The 15647-nt window shown below is 38.0% G+C and overlaps 1 long non-coding RNA gene across 1 annotated transcript in view; it reads right to left on the reverse strand.

Moving 5' to 3' along the window:
• Window positions 1-4151: 4151 nt before the first annotated feature.
• Window positions 4152-15647, reverse strand: part of LOC148863644 (uncharacterized) — a 35110-nt gene continuing 23614 nt past the window's right edge. Inside the window, exon 3 of the long non-coding RNA XR_016108903.1 lies at window positions 4152-4974. This is a non-coding gene — a long non-coding RNA (uncharacterized LOC148863644). The remainder of the gene's footprint in view (window positions 4975-15647) is intronic.

Raw genomic sequence — 15647 nt, forward strand, 5'->3', positions numbered from 1 at the left:
TAATGATCAGAGGACCGTGGTATATATATTAAGGCCAGCGTAGCGATGAGGTCTTGATTGAAACAGACCTAGCTACTAGCAGCTAGGTAAGTGCAAACCCATTTGTTACAGAGTTTTTATGATCATCATTATCTTATTACTATATATTAATTACTGTTGTAGTTGTAGATGCAGCGACAGAACTCGAAACAAATTGGCCGGATTTGCCAGTTGAACATTGAATCTGATACTGGCTAGCTAGCACTTAGCAGGGATATGATGTTTTGGGCTACAGACCTACAGTGGTAAATAGTACTTTCTGACATTATATGTTAGAGCAAATGAGAGTTCAATAAAACAATAATAATAATAATTATATATTCCAAGTTAAAGAGTTACTTAAGTTAACCCATATTTTTCCAGCACAGTTCATTCAGAAATCCCAAATGGGTTTTCAGTAATCTCCATCGCATACTAAATCCTAATTTATATAGTTTTTTGGACTTTCCACACACAGTGATCTCTCTCTCTCTCTCTCTCTCTCTCTCTAGATGGGATATATTTCCATACAATATACACCCCTACCACTTTAGTTTATACCATTTGTTTCCCCATTGAACTACAGTCCACCTAGAGCCGCCTTGAACAATATCTGATCCCAATCCAAACCACCCAACCATCAACTCTCCGTACAAATGGCAAGTTTTTTGCAGCTAGCTTGCGATTTTCCTCCCTTTTGCACAATTGCACCAGAAGGGAAGAAACAACAACCCTCCTTTGAACAAAAAGGAAAACCCATCCATGATCCACCTTTTCTTTCCTGTTGCACTCCATTACCACCATCACTAGACTTTTGACAAGTGAAAAACACTCGAGTTCTTTCTCCTTCCATTACAAAAGGAAAAACACTAAAGACAAAGATGGCTCTATTCATCTACAAAAGCAGCAGCGTCAGATACGTTAGAAAAAATAATAATAATTATTATTATTTCTACCAATGAAAATATCTCCGTATTTAAGCAAAATTCAAGACGAAAACGACTTCTCACTTAAACAAAATCGATATGGGTAATGAAACGATATCTGAAGAAGGAATCCTCCTAATCTTAATGGACGTTATCATTATGTAACGTAAATAACATGTTATTTTATTTATATGTATATATATATGTATATATATATATATATATATATATATATATATATATATATACATATATAATGTATTATTGTGTATCGGTTCACTTGTGGCCTTACTTCTTCTGAAAACGATATAACCTTGTTCCTAGTTGGCGCTTTTCTGTTTTTACGTCTGTGTTTGATCAACTTTTTGGAATGTGTACGGCTTCTTTTTCAACAGAGCTGCTTGCTGAAGTTTCACGTAATTGTTTTTGTGTCCTTTTTATTTTTCCTTTCCTCATCCTCACTTGGGTTCGTTGGATTGGAAACGATGTGTGGTTTGTGAAAATCGTGTGTAATCTACATATTCAATGCACACAAACATTTCCAAGTGTGTGTACATAGATATGGATAAATCTAGAGTGTACGTGTTATGAGTTGGGTGTAGCAAGTTGGGTTGTGAGATATGGAAAACCAACAAAAGTATTTTGGTTGGTGTGGTCTGATATTTTGTTTTCATTTTAAGTCTGGATTCTCATCAGTACAGCATACAACATATATGGAAGTATGGTACAAAAGAAATCTAACGTGTTTGTCAGGTAAAACACATTCATAGAGACAGATCGACCACTGGACGGGGGATCGATGCAATTGCATTGGAATGAAGATCAATCCATGAAAGTCATATTGGTCATGAGTCATGAGCTTTGACAACCAGCTGGCCCCGAAACGAGTGCATGTGCTTCTACTTCATACTGTCGTCCTTGTCCCAACACAAGGCCCAGCAGCAGAAGCAGCAGAAAGAAGTGAGCAGATGGCCTTATTAATATGTAATCTACTGTTACAGTGTTACTCTGTTTGCTGGATGAGTAATTGAGTAGTTTCCTAGCTACCATTTACGTGAGCTACGATGCTATTAGCTATAGCTCTACCCTCTCTATATATATATATATATATATATATATACCTCTTCAATATAAATATAAGGTAATAATGCTAACACCCATTAAGTATTATTTACTTAATTTGTTATTAACCTGAGAATAACTTAACTACAGTGTGTGCTGGCCGTGGCCGGGGAGCACGACAATCAGCCTGTGAGTACTGTACAACAAACTTGTCTTGCAATGCGTTAATGTGCCTTTTCTTCTGGCTGTACAACATCCAGATTGATATGTCACACTCTCATCAGCACCATATATAGTTGCTGTATTTGTGAAGTGCATTTCTTCTTTTCATCCATGCATCCAGCTGACAGATCTCTCCCCACCCCACTTAAAATCAAGATCATCATGAGATCACTAGCTAGCTACAATTGTGTTGCTGCATATATGGCTGGACTTGAAAAGGGCTAGCTCTGAATGAATTAATTATAAGCAGGTCAATTCCTGCATGCACCTTCCTTCATTGAACTCATATTATTATAATTAAGAGGATTGTATGTGTTCGATCATATCGGTCTTATTTCTCTTATTATAGAATTGTGTCACAGAAATATATGTGCACCAAAAGGCATTCCTCTCAAGTCCCAAGTCTCAACCATTTGTAGTTTGAATAATAATCAAAACAAACACAGTTGTGTCCAGGTGGGTAACATCACCCAACAAGCAATTTCAGCCCAAAATGTAAACTTGACAGCAACAATGATCATCAGCATTCAGCAATGAACTGCCAAACTATATATATATATATATATATATATATATATATATATATATATATATATTCAGCTCAATCACTTTCTTGATGCTGACTAAACTTTCAGTTCTATCACTTTCATTGATGCTGACTAAACCAAAATCTTATCTACTCAAGATAAAGCTCGTGGGTCAGAATAAAAATGGAATATAATCCTATTCTAGTATGGCTAATGAAAACATGGCTTCTTACTTTATGTTATGTTCAATGATTATTGACAGGTCGTCACATTTACTAGCTAGCCACGTATTAAAACATTTGTAGTATTTTCCTTGGCAAAACGTCCATAGGGGAAGTATTTAATTTGATATCACTAACTGCAAAGGTAGGAAATTGGAATCAGAATGGGTATGTTGTAGTATTTGTAAGAGTAATCAGATTATACTTTCACTGAAAAAGTATATGTTAATTAACTTTATATGCACACAAACAAAAACGCACATATTTTGATCTTAGATCGGAATGGGTTACCTAGATTTGATTCCATTATAAATGGATCTATACCGTTTAAGATCCATAACCAGCATAGTTGGATCAGATCCAGGTCATGGTCCGTGCACATACAGCTTTAGCCTGGAAAGGTCAAAAAGTGTGTTCAGAAAGTGGATAAACTGAAGCTCAGTCTGACAGTGTGACAGCGATACGGAGAGAGAGATCTAAGCATGACTAACAACATGACCCATACTATTCTAAAATTTCTGATCAAAGTGTTCCCAAGACGTTGAAGTTTAATCCTCGTTTGTCTTAATGTCTAGCATCCTGCGAGGTAAAAATGAAACCCCAAGTATAGCCTCACCATGATCATGAAGCATCATATGCTATATATTCTCATCCAATGGATTCTAGGGAAGCTGGATCCATATCTGAACAAGTCTTACCTAAATTTTACACTCCACCCAAATTGAACCTCCTAGACGTGTTGTAAACAACACAATGCAAATTAGTGCATCTTGAGAACGTTTTCACAGAGCATTTTTAGAGATGTTGTTCATCCAGAGTACCAGTATTAATTACTTGATAGTGCAGCATTTGTAGGATGTAGTTAAGGTTATGCTTCTTATTTTGATGAACCATTCTCGTTGGATGGCAATAATATCAACTGAAAAGAAGGGATGCCAGTCCTGAGTCCTTCCGATTTAGGGAGTCCTCAGGAATTCATCCTGATATTGATAACTGCAATGCCAATGCATAGTGTTACAACTTCTAATGTCAACCAACTCGTAATGAATCTATGTTTAGATACAAACCTAAGTTATATTTTTACATGATTATTTCCAGTTCTATGGTCCTCAGGTTTTTCATTGACAAAAAGCATAAGTTTTGTGATTCCAATTGATGAGATGGGAAATACAGGATTTCACAGCAAATGATTTTCAACTTTTAACGATGGTTAAAGATACAAAAAAATATATACACAAGAATTACATAAAATCAACCATTAAAAAAGCAAAAATAAAAGACAGTTGGAACTTGGAACACGTGAACAGAAAATATGTAACCAACCACTTCTGAGAACAATGAATCGAGTATGCTTTCATTACTTTTGTTTTCTGTTTTCTTTTTTTTTCTTTTTCCTGCCTTGCGCTTGTTTGTACATAGCTGATGCATTTAGGCCCAAAGTTGATTGACCAAATTCACCATTTCCAACAATATTCAAATCCCAGATATTTCCTTGATTACCCCTCTTCCAAGTAGAGGCCCTTTGTATGGTGTCCACCTTTATCCATTCAAAGACTGAAGAATTCCCTTCTTTCATCCACAAACCATACTTCAAACTCACAAGCTCAGCAGATGCATGGGCAGTGACTTATGTATGCTCTGCAGAACAATGACAGCTTGAGCTCTTTCCAGGATATCTGAGTGTAGTCTTCCTGTGTGTGCGCAGGGGTAAGGCTGCATACATCTGTCCCTCCCCAGACCCCGCATTTGGGGGAGCCTAGTTAACTGGGCTGCCCTTAGTTGGTTCCTTCCTGTGATCCATAATTGAGGTGCAGCTATGTCATGATTGATCATGGAAATTTTGTTATTGGATGGACTGGAAGCTTCAGCAGGTCCTTGAATTCCTTGATTCCTATTTGCGGGCATTTGGATATTCCTCACAAACCAGTCTAGAGTCAAAGAGAGTTTGGTCGCCACCTGAGAATCTGCACCTTCAATACATGGCTGATTTGACCCACCCTACAATCAACAACCAACACATAAATATTGAAAATTCTAGTAAATGCTTAAGCTGAAGAATCCTTCAGATACTTGTATAACTAACTAGTAATCCAGCTGTCCCATTGCTCCAAATGCAGCAACTGAATGTATACTGTATTTTGGGAAGGGAGGAGGGATTCATTCCTCATAGCTCTGATGAATTTCAGCTAGTGATTTTCTTTTTTCTTTTTTTTTTTTGTATTGCATTAGAGTGAAAAATATTGGAAAGAGTAAGGTATAATTAATTAAGGAAAAGAAGAAAAAAAGTATATATACAAAGGCTAACACAACATAAAGACCAGGGCCAAGAACCATGACCACAAAGCAAACAAACACCAAATGGACACCAACCCAAACAGGGCCCACCACCATAAAACTATCCAACCGGACAAGAGCCTGAGGAAGGTCTTAACAGGCCCAGGACCTAAAAACATACTATAAACCAAGACCTCCACAAACTAAACAGATGAGACAAAACCCGAAAAAACCAGGAGAAATAAAATCCCCCACACCCTGGCACCCACCAGACAAGACAACCTCACACAAAACCAGACCAGAAACCAACGCTAGCAGCAGAACCCAAACCAGAAAAGCTCTAAGTGCAAGATTTTTGCCACTTCCATCTCTTTCCCGTATCAAAGAGTAGATCGAGTTGCTTTGATCGAGTATACCCCAGTCAACACTAGTTTTGCAACAGGGTTATCAGATTAAGCTTACTAACTTAGTAAAAGGTGGGTGGGGGTGGGTGCTAGAAAGAATGCTAGCAAGAACCACGAAGAGAGATGGAGACAAAAGTCAATTCAAAATCCAACATCCAAGTTGCCCTTCCATTGATTGAATAATATATTTATCTTTGAGTACAATGGCAAGCTTCCAGAAATTGAAGATTACAACCACTACCAAAATAGGAACTAAATATTATAGGAAAGGAAATAATAGTTATTTAAAATAGTAAACATAAACACCAAGATTTACTCCTAATCAACTATCACCGATATTTTTGTTACTAATTTAGTAGCCGTGCACTCCCATGCAATCGCTTCTTGCCAAAAACGTGAGTTCATGCAATTATGGGCACACTCACATATGGCCTTCTTTTTAGGGTTTGGTCTTTAGCTCCATAGAGTGGGTCCTTATTACCTGCTTGTCCTTGTTGAGCCTAGACTTCACATGAGCCTACTCTAGTGCTTCCCCATGCTCCTCCATATCTGCATCCAACCCCGAGTTTACATCAATGGGCTACTTGATCCAGGAGCTCTTTAGATCTAAGCAACTCCCTAATGCTCTCCTCACCTACAAAAGAAACCCCTAACTTCTTCAGATCTGATCAAAGAATCCACTCTCTACTCTATCGAATTGAGACCACCACTTCCCTCACCAGCTGCAATCTCTACATTTTCATCTTAGGGTCTTGCATCCAGAATCCCCATCGAACTAGGAATAGCCTCACTTAAATTACAGTCCACTCCTTGTAGTTTTCAAATACTGAACCTGGATTGTCCTCTACTGCCAATTGAGTTAAACCCTTCTCACAAGAAGTTCCATCACTGACCATCTGAGCCATAAAACCCATATCCTTTAAAGGCAACCTTCTACAGGTAATCTTCAACTTGGGTTGCTCGAGAAAACCCTCGAATCCACCCACAATTTTGAGATTATGTATAATGGCTTTTCTGGGTCATAATTCCTTTTGGCCTTAAATCCTTTTCAAGCCTCTCCCATATGGACCTGATCGGCACTTATGCTGTAGGTTTGGGTCCTAGGCATGACCCGTAACTTCAGACTAACCCAGTTGCTTTTAAACTTGGGGCTCCATTGTCTCCATCCATGCAACAAGAGCTCAACAAGAACCAGAATTTGAATTCTGAAAATTTTGAACACATAGGATCAACACCAAAACAGCACTGCCATCATTTGGTATCGATGCACCGAAGCAAGTTTCTCCACTTATCATCTTTGGCAATGTTGGGATAGCAGCCACTTTAGGACCCATCCCTACAAACACCACTCTGTTTTCTACATCATTGTGTCATGGGAATGCAGGGCCTCCACCTGTCTTCTCCTTCAACAGTGCTGTTGGCCTCCCTAAACAGTGAAACCTTGCCTCCTCCTACCTCCCTAACCTACTGCTCTGCCCCCAAAGTTTGCCTCATCTACTGTGCCTACTGCCTTCCTTTGCTAAACAGACATAAATTAACTCCCTGTTGGCCTATTTTGCTTCTTGCCATCCTCCCCTTGCAACCCAACCTGATCAAAGACCTGAGTATTTATGGCTTCTTCTATACCCTAATCTTCTTGAGTAGCTGCCTGCCATTGGTACCTGCCAACCATTTGATGAGCACAGCTTGAACCTTGTTCCACTATCGACTAAGCACATTCCACCACCACACAAACCACATGAATTATTCCTTGTACCTCTAAGGTCATTGAACACAGGATCTAGCAAGGTAACTTCACCCAAACCATGAGTCTGAGGGAATCGACACAACTGCACTCCAGGTTCTCCTTGGTGACATCAACGAAACCACTTAACACATCTCCCAGCTCCTTAATACTGCCCAATACCAGGTATGAAGTGGAAGACTAAACACTCAAACTCTTCATCTCTGGTAACCCTTCAATGCCTCAAGTCTCTTAGGATTTGCCAACTAGCTATAAAGAACTACATGTTTGCCCTTAAAACAAAAAGGGCTTAGGGATTGCACTTGGATAGATTAAACTGCCGAGTCGAAGAAGCAGACGAGGCACCCACATGCAAGATATTTGATCACTGGTTTTGTTCAGCACCACCAGGCCTTAACACTCCAATCTTCAAGCTCCTTCAGGTGAACACTAGAGCCCTCTAGTTTGCCAACTAGGCACTGCTGGAGCTCTGCCTGGCTCTCAGCCAAACACTTACCAGCAACAATCACACAGATTGCACTGTGAATCACCTTGACAGATGCCTCTCCTTCCTCAGAGATCCCTAACACAGCCATCCAAAAGTAAAATTAAGATCTGATCTAGCAACCGGTTCCCAATCTCTGAACAAAGTTTCCCATTGCTTTTGGATTTGTCTTCAAAAATTAGTTTGTTCCTTTCCTTCCACATTCCCCAAGAGACCACAAATGGAATACAACTTCAAAAGATTCCTACCTTTCTTAGCTACTGAGACTTGAGAAGGCTAAGTTGCTGATCCTTCAATTCCTTTAATTCATTTTCAGAAATTGCAGAGAAGTCTCTTGGATACTGGTACCTTCTTTTCAGGAATTTTAGAAGAGGATACTAAGGTTTGTCATTAACAAAGATAATACTAACAACAGTAATGATTAACTTCCAAGTTTTTGGGTTCCTTTCGATTTTTAAATCTTCTAATCCTGTGGTGATCTTCCAAGTCTTAAGGAAACTGTGACAATCAGTATGACAAGCCCCTAGCATGACAGAAGATCAAGATTCCAATTCAGTGAATAAGAACAATCTGTATATGGAGGGTTCTAAAGTTACATATAAACTAGCGGTAAGAACGGAGCAATCTCTTTAAGTGGGGTTGAACACCATGTCAGCAGCTGTCTATTCATTCTAATCTGGAATCTGTAGAGAAAATAAAGTTTTTGAGTGGAGGAATAAAACAAACCAAGAGATGAAAGCATCTGTGAAAAATAACACCTGGGAGCTTGTTAATGTCCCTCAGAAAAAGAAACCAGAAGGCTCCAAGTGGGTGTTTATTATTAAATATAAGGCTGATGGATTGATAGCGAGATATAAAGCCACATTGATGGCTTAAGGATACAAACAGACATATGGAAATGACTATCATGAGACCTCTGCACCTAAAGTGAATTGACTATCGTTATTCTTGGCCTATAGGAAGAATTGAACTTCCACCTGATATCTAGTACAAGGAAGCCAAGGGAATGTATATAAGCTAAATAAGTCAATAAATGCCTTAAAGCAATCGCATTTTAACAGGTTTAGTAGTGATTGTTTAGATAGTTGGATTCAACCAGTTACATGCTATATGCTGATCATACTCTACTTATATCAAGAGAGATGGTGATTACTTGATTGAACTGATTGTCTATATGGATGATACCATAGTCACAGGAACTAATTCTGTAGAGATTAAGAAATTGAACGAATTTCTAGTTATAGAGTTTGAAATCAAGATTTAGGATATCTTTGATAATTTTTTGGCATAAAAGTGGCTCATTCCGAGAAAGGCATTTTTATCTCAGAGGAAGATCGAAGAATATCCCATATTTTCTCCTATTGAACCTACTCATTAGATTAGTGGTGATCAAGATTACATGTTTTCTAACAAGGACACATTTCATAGGTTGGCCGGTAGACTTTGTGACTATGTTAGCCATAGCTAGGCATTGGTTAAGTTGTTAGTGTGTTAAGCTGGTAAATACACGAGTCTCAGGTTCACCTTATAGAAGCAACAAAATAGATACCGAGTTACTTAAAGGGGTCACTGGGTAAAAGAATTATTTATGCTAATCATAGTCATCCGAAGCTTGATATACAGATAATAGACTAGGAAAAGATATTCTACTTCCAGGCTAATATGAAATTGTATTGCAATAATCAAGAAGAAATCTACATTGTTAATCTAGTACTACATGATAGGATTAAACACATTGAATTGAACCAATATTTCATCAGGGAGAAGATTACATAATGGTTGGGACCTGAGATCTGCTAGCAAAGTTGTCAATTTCCATTGAAAGAAATTGAGGTTGTATACCTACCTTTTAAAGGCATATCAAGGATGATTTTATTTCAGGAAACAAACTAGATTTTGGGAGGACATCTAGGTGAATAGTGAACCTCTTTGCAATCGCTTCTCTAGGCTTTACTCCATCACCATGCACAAGAAACAGCTTATATCCTCTATGACCTCCATTTATATCCAGGCATTTCCTAGGATTTGGGTTTTAGGAGAGGAATAAGGAATCATGAAAGTCATGAGATGCCTAGTCTTCTAAATGTCCTCATCCCTATATTTCTTAATCCCCATGGTCATGAACAACAAATTTGAGCTCCTAATTGTCAACTAACATAAAATAGAATAGAAAATCAAGAAGAAAGAGAAAACACCAATATTTAACATGGTTCGGCTCAGTAGCCTACCTCCACGGGAAGAGAGGGAAAACATCCACTATGAGAACAAGAGATCATGGCTGACCTCTCTCTACAGGCTCACAACAAAATATCCAACCTCACTCAACCCTAATCCGACACAACCAATGGCTTAAATAAGCAAAAGACCCAATTATATCAGAATTTCACATAGGCCCCTCCTCCCATAAATACATACAAGTCCCCAAAGTTTATCAACATTACAAATATACCCCTATAACCTCCAATACTAATACACTTGATAAATTTTCTTGCTCTTAGGAATTGAAATTAGAAAAAAATTATAAGGGATGCCTTGTTAGAGCCAAAATGCTAGTTTCTAGATGCCAAGAGAAGGACAAAAGGATTATCTAGTTAAGTGGGAGATAGTGTGTAGGAGGAAAGAGAAAGAGGGATTGGAAATAGGCAATGTTGGAAAGATGAATTCAGCTCTCTTGGTAAATGATTGTGGAGGTGACCTATTGAGAGAGAAAGAAATTGTGGTATAAAGTGGTGGAAAGTATTCATAGTTGGTCAGACAATGATTGGGATGCTGATGTATCTTGTTAAGCAACTTTGACCTCTCCTTGGAAAGCCATAAATGGTATTTTCCCTCAGTTTCTCAGCTTTGTTAGGAATGATGCGTTCTGAGAATAAAATTTTGTTTTGGGAAGATGTGTGGGTTGGTAATTCTGCACTTAAGGATCTTTTCCCTTCCTTGTTCTCCATCTCTTTGTTTAAAAAAGAACCAATCATGAAGTTTATTTCTTCCTTTTCCCCTTCTAATGGAGTAATCAAGTTGGGACTTGGGCTTTAGAAGAGGGTTTAGAGATCATGAACTTGACTTGGCGCTAATTTCATGCAAATTCTTGAAAATGTTTGTTTGGACCTTTCAAAATCTGATAGGCATCTTTGGTCTTCTCATCCTAAAGGGATTTTTTCTTTTACATCTTTTTGCTCTTCTCCCCCAGCTTTTTCCTTCTAAGGAAACCTATTCCCCCTAAAGTTGGTGCTATTTGTTGAGAAGCTTCTACAAGAAGATTAATACTTTGGATAACTTAGAAAGGAAGAGACCTCTTCTTTGCTTGACTCCAAATTGGCACATCCTTTCTACATCTAATGAGGAGAGCTGTTACTACTTACTGATCTCCTATCCATTTACCACAGGTATTTGAAAGGTTCTCTTTGTTTGGATGTAGGTGGACCTTGCCTTTAGAGTTCTACAGACTTTTGATTCATCCATGTTTAGATGGCCCAAGAGAAGAGGGAGAATAGTCCTTTGGAGATGTACAAGGATAGCACTGGTTTGGACTATTTGGGAAGAAAGGAATACTAGAATCCTAATCTCTTTCCCCAACTGCTCTACTATGCAATGCTTCACAAGAAGATGCAGATTACCTTTTTATGCATTGCCCCAGTTAGCAACTTAGCATGCTTATTTGGAACCATATGCTGGTCAATTTACAATTAAGCTTAGTTTTCCCCAACTTTGCCCTGGAATTTCTAGACAGATAGAACATTGAAGGTCTCTCTACTAATGGCAAAGTCATTTGGTATATGAAATCTGCAGCAGCTTTATGGTCTATTTGGATGGAGAGGGACAGCAGAAATTTTATAGAAAAATCCTCTCAAATAGATGAAATCATACACAACATCTTAGCAAGTGGCTCGGCTGTTCCCTTCCCGCACGCCTGGACGATTGAGAACCTCGAGAACCTTTCTTCACGTCCGGAATATATTCTTGGGAAAAGCCACACAATCTCTCAACCAAAGCCGACTTTTGTAACTATCTTAATATAGTAACTTGAGGATTTTCCACCCCATGTACAACACTCCATTTACATGCTTAATACAATATACTTTACCTTTTCAAAAAAAAAAAAAAAGGAATGCTAGAATTGTCCTCAAGAAAGAAAGAAGTGAAGAGGTGGTGATGGAGAATAATAGTAATAAGAGTGGCATTTGGAGGAATTGGGGTTTAGTGGCAAGAAACTCTTCAAGGAAAAGCTACCTCCTTTTGGTCATCACCTGAAGAAGACTTTATTAAGCTAAACTTTAATGGGAGCAGTCAGGGAAACCCAAGTCCATCAGGTGTATGGGTGCTTTCAAGAAAAAAGAAGAAACTTCTGTTGCACTGTTTTCAGGACTAATCGATGTGGGGGACTCAATTAGAGTTGAACTTCTTGTTGTACTACAGGGGTGCAGTTAGAAAGACAATTGAATTTTGATAAATTAGTCATTGAAAGGGATTCTAAGCTGGTAGTAGGATGGTTAAAGGACCAGGAGACAATAATGGGCTTACAAGGATGAAATCAAGAGATTTAGATGGCCTACCAGCAATATGACTCTAAGAATTCAATGGGAAAGAAGGACGACTAATGGTGAAACTGCTTACCACCTCTTAATCTCCTGCCCTTTTGTTTGCTGTACTTGGGAATGCTTTTGCTCTCTTTTTGGTTGAAGGTCCTTCCTATTTGATTGGAAAGGCTCTTTAGCCCATATTTTCTAAAAGGCACAAAGAGGAGAGGTAGAATATTGTGGAAGTGTGCAAGGGCAGCAGTAGTATGGACAATTAGGGAGGAGAGGAACTTAAGAATATTTCAGGATAGAGAATGAAATAAGGGGGGAGTTATTGAGACTGTTACTGTAAGAGTAGCACACTGGGAGAAGACTTTGAAAATATTTTCAGATTTTTCAGTGGAAGGCTTCTTCAGAAATTGGGGATCGATATCTCTTTCTTCTTCTAGAAAACAAAATCTCATTGAGGTATGATTCCCCCCAATTGATGGGTGGATGAAACTTAATTTTGATGGAAGCAACTTGGGAAATCCAGGCCCATCCAGAATTGGAGGAGTGATTCGAGATGGAGGTGGGAATATTTGTGGTCTGTTTTCGGGACCAGTCAGGGTGATTCAATGAGAGCAGAATTCATGGCTGCTATTGTTGGGATGCAAAAAGCAAAGGAAATGGGGATCAAAAGGCTGATTGTAGAAGGGGACTCAAAGATAATCATTGATTGGTTGAAAAATGGAGAAGGGGTGTTACGGTAATTTAGAAATGAGTTCAGGCAGTTCAAGTTGCTATGAAGACAGATGCACATTCATGTAAGATGGGTTAGAAGGCCTGTTAATGGCTTGGTAGATGGATTAGCTAAGCAAGGAGTACATAGACATCATTTGTTTTGGGCTCAATGTTAATAGAGTGGTAGAATGTTTTGTTGTAAGGATTTTGGCTTTAACAACCTCTTGTTGTAATCCCTTTTTCATTAAATTTTAATAAAATTCTGTGTTACTGATAAAAAAAGAAGGATGGCTAATGGGATGGTAGATACTTTAGCCAAATAAGGGGTTAATAGGGTTCAGTTGTTTTGGACTCATTTGTAACTTGTTTTATACTCTACAACAGGTTTACCTCACACTTCTCCATGGGTCTGTTGTAATATTTTCTGATTATAGTTTATTTCAATAAAATATTAAAGTTTACTTATCAAAAAAAAGATAATTTTTTTTCTTCCTCTTCATTCTTCATGTCCCTTGATGACCCCCCCCCCCCCCATCTATACCCCCAAGCCCCAACTTCTGCTTTTGGCAGCGAGCAGGAGTGGTCTTCCTTTTTCTTATTCCCCTCTTCTTCTTACCCTTATTTCCATCTCCTTATTCTCCTTTCCTTGTTACACTGTACGTTAATATCTTTTTATAGTCTTCCTCCCTCTTGTTCAGCACAAAAACAAGGGTTCTATGTTTGGTTTTGGATGAAAGATCTTTTTCAAAGACATTGCCAAATGGCTTGTCTTTACCAATGATAATTTCCCAACTCCCAAATCTGTAAAAATATAGGGACTTAGTAGGTCTAAACAAATGTATGATTTTTTCTTAGTTGATTATGGTTATGTTTGGTAATTAAGTGGTTTGAGAAATAAGTACTTGTTGTACAAGTGCTTATTCTAAGTACTCATTTGAATAAGTACTTAATGCTGTTTGGTTGCCCCTTGGCCAAACCACTTATAATTATTTTAAATACTTACTGAAGTGGGAATGTTTGGCGAGCCACTTTCCCAACAAATACTTTTTTTACCAGAAATGACATTTTTAACCCCTATTTCATGGGTGGGTCATAAAGGGCTCCAAGCTACTCTTGGCTACTGGGAAGCCTTAGCTTACACCTATTCAAGCTGCAACAAACACCTGAAAACAAATTAGATTGTTTTTCCTTCCAATAAGAAAGATTCATACAATGGAAACAACATAATATGAACTTTCAACTAACCTGAGATAATTTGGAAGAACACACAAAAGCAAGAACTGAACTTAAATGTCACCAAAGATTTAAAGGAGTTATTTTGCAGACCACCTCAAAATGTAGAGGACAGAAAGGAGTAAAAGGGATTTTAAAGGTCTTTGCTAGATGACAGAACCATCACCCATCAGATAACCAGAAACAAGAATTGCCCAGGTCTTCTCCATGAGAACTTCTTCTCAACTTCTATAACCTTGTTAAAACAATGTAATAGAACAAGAGAAAACTCCCCTTTTCTCCCATATTCTTGTTTTTCCTTGAACTATTTTCTTCCCAGTTTTAATGACAAGAATCACTCTCCATCGGAACCCACATAGAAACAAGCTTCACAACCAAAAGATGTGAAGAATAGACGTGAATCGACAAACAGACAGAAAAAGCTTGTATTTTTATGCTTTCCTTTCTTCTTTCCTTTGCCTTTTCTCTCTTCTTTCTTTCCCCAGCATATCAGCAGAAATAGTTCCTGGCTCTACTTTCTAATACTGCTATACAGAAAAAGATTCAAAACCCAGGTGAAGACAAGACCCATAAGCATCCAAGAATTCAGTAAAAGGGTTGTCATTGTCCGTGAAGTCAATGGTCACCCCTCTGATAGCTGTCGTCACTGCACAAGTTCGACCTGCACGAATGGAGAAGACAAGGGTTTTCTCCATTCATGGGGGGTAGTCTGGGAATATTGAATTTTTTTAGGGACTCGATCCTCCCAAATTTTTTGGAAAACACTTATTGATTAAGCACTTAAAAAAATCTTGCCAGAAGTTACTTATTTTTTAAGCACTTATTCCTGGCTTTTTTACCAAACAGGAATAAGTACTTATTTTCCACTTATTGTGTGGTCCCACCACTTAAAACAAGTACTTATTCGAATAAGTACTTGTTTTAAGGAGAATCAAACAATACTACATGCTTGGTTATATTTCTTATTAGTCAATATGATTCATCAATTTGAATAATCATGATATCCCATGTTTAGTTTCATTTTAATTTTATTAAAAATCTGCATGCTCATTAGGTTTACACCATACACCTTGAGTCATATGCTTCACACTTCAGGAAATTGAAACACTTTGCCTTACACCTTAGCCATTGTTTTGGTTAATACTCTTTCTTACACCTTATCCATTTTAAACATTAGTATAGAATACTGATCAGCTATTCTATCAACCACTGAACCTTCTAAATCCTCACTCCCAGCCCTACTCATCATCAGAAATTTACACTTAAGCTAAAAGTATCCATATGCATCCTTATGA

Source organism: Nelumbo lutea, chromosome 3 (genome assembly GCF_056320005.1).
Source record: "Nelumbo lutea isolate HS-2025 chromosome 3, American lotus-T2T, whole genome shotgun sequence".
Taxonomy (NCBI): Eukaryota; Viridiplantae; Streptophyta; class Magnoliopsida; order Proteales; family Nelumbonaceae; genus Nelumbo; species Nelumbo lutea.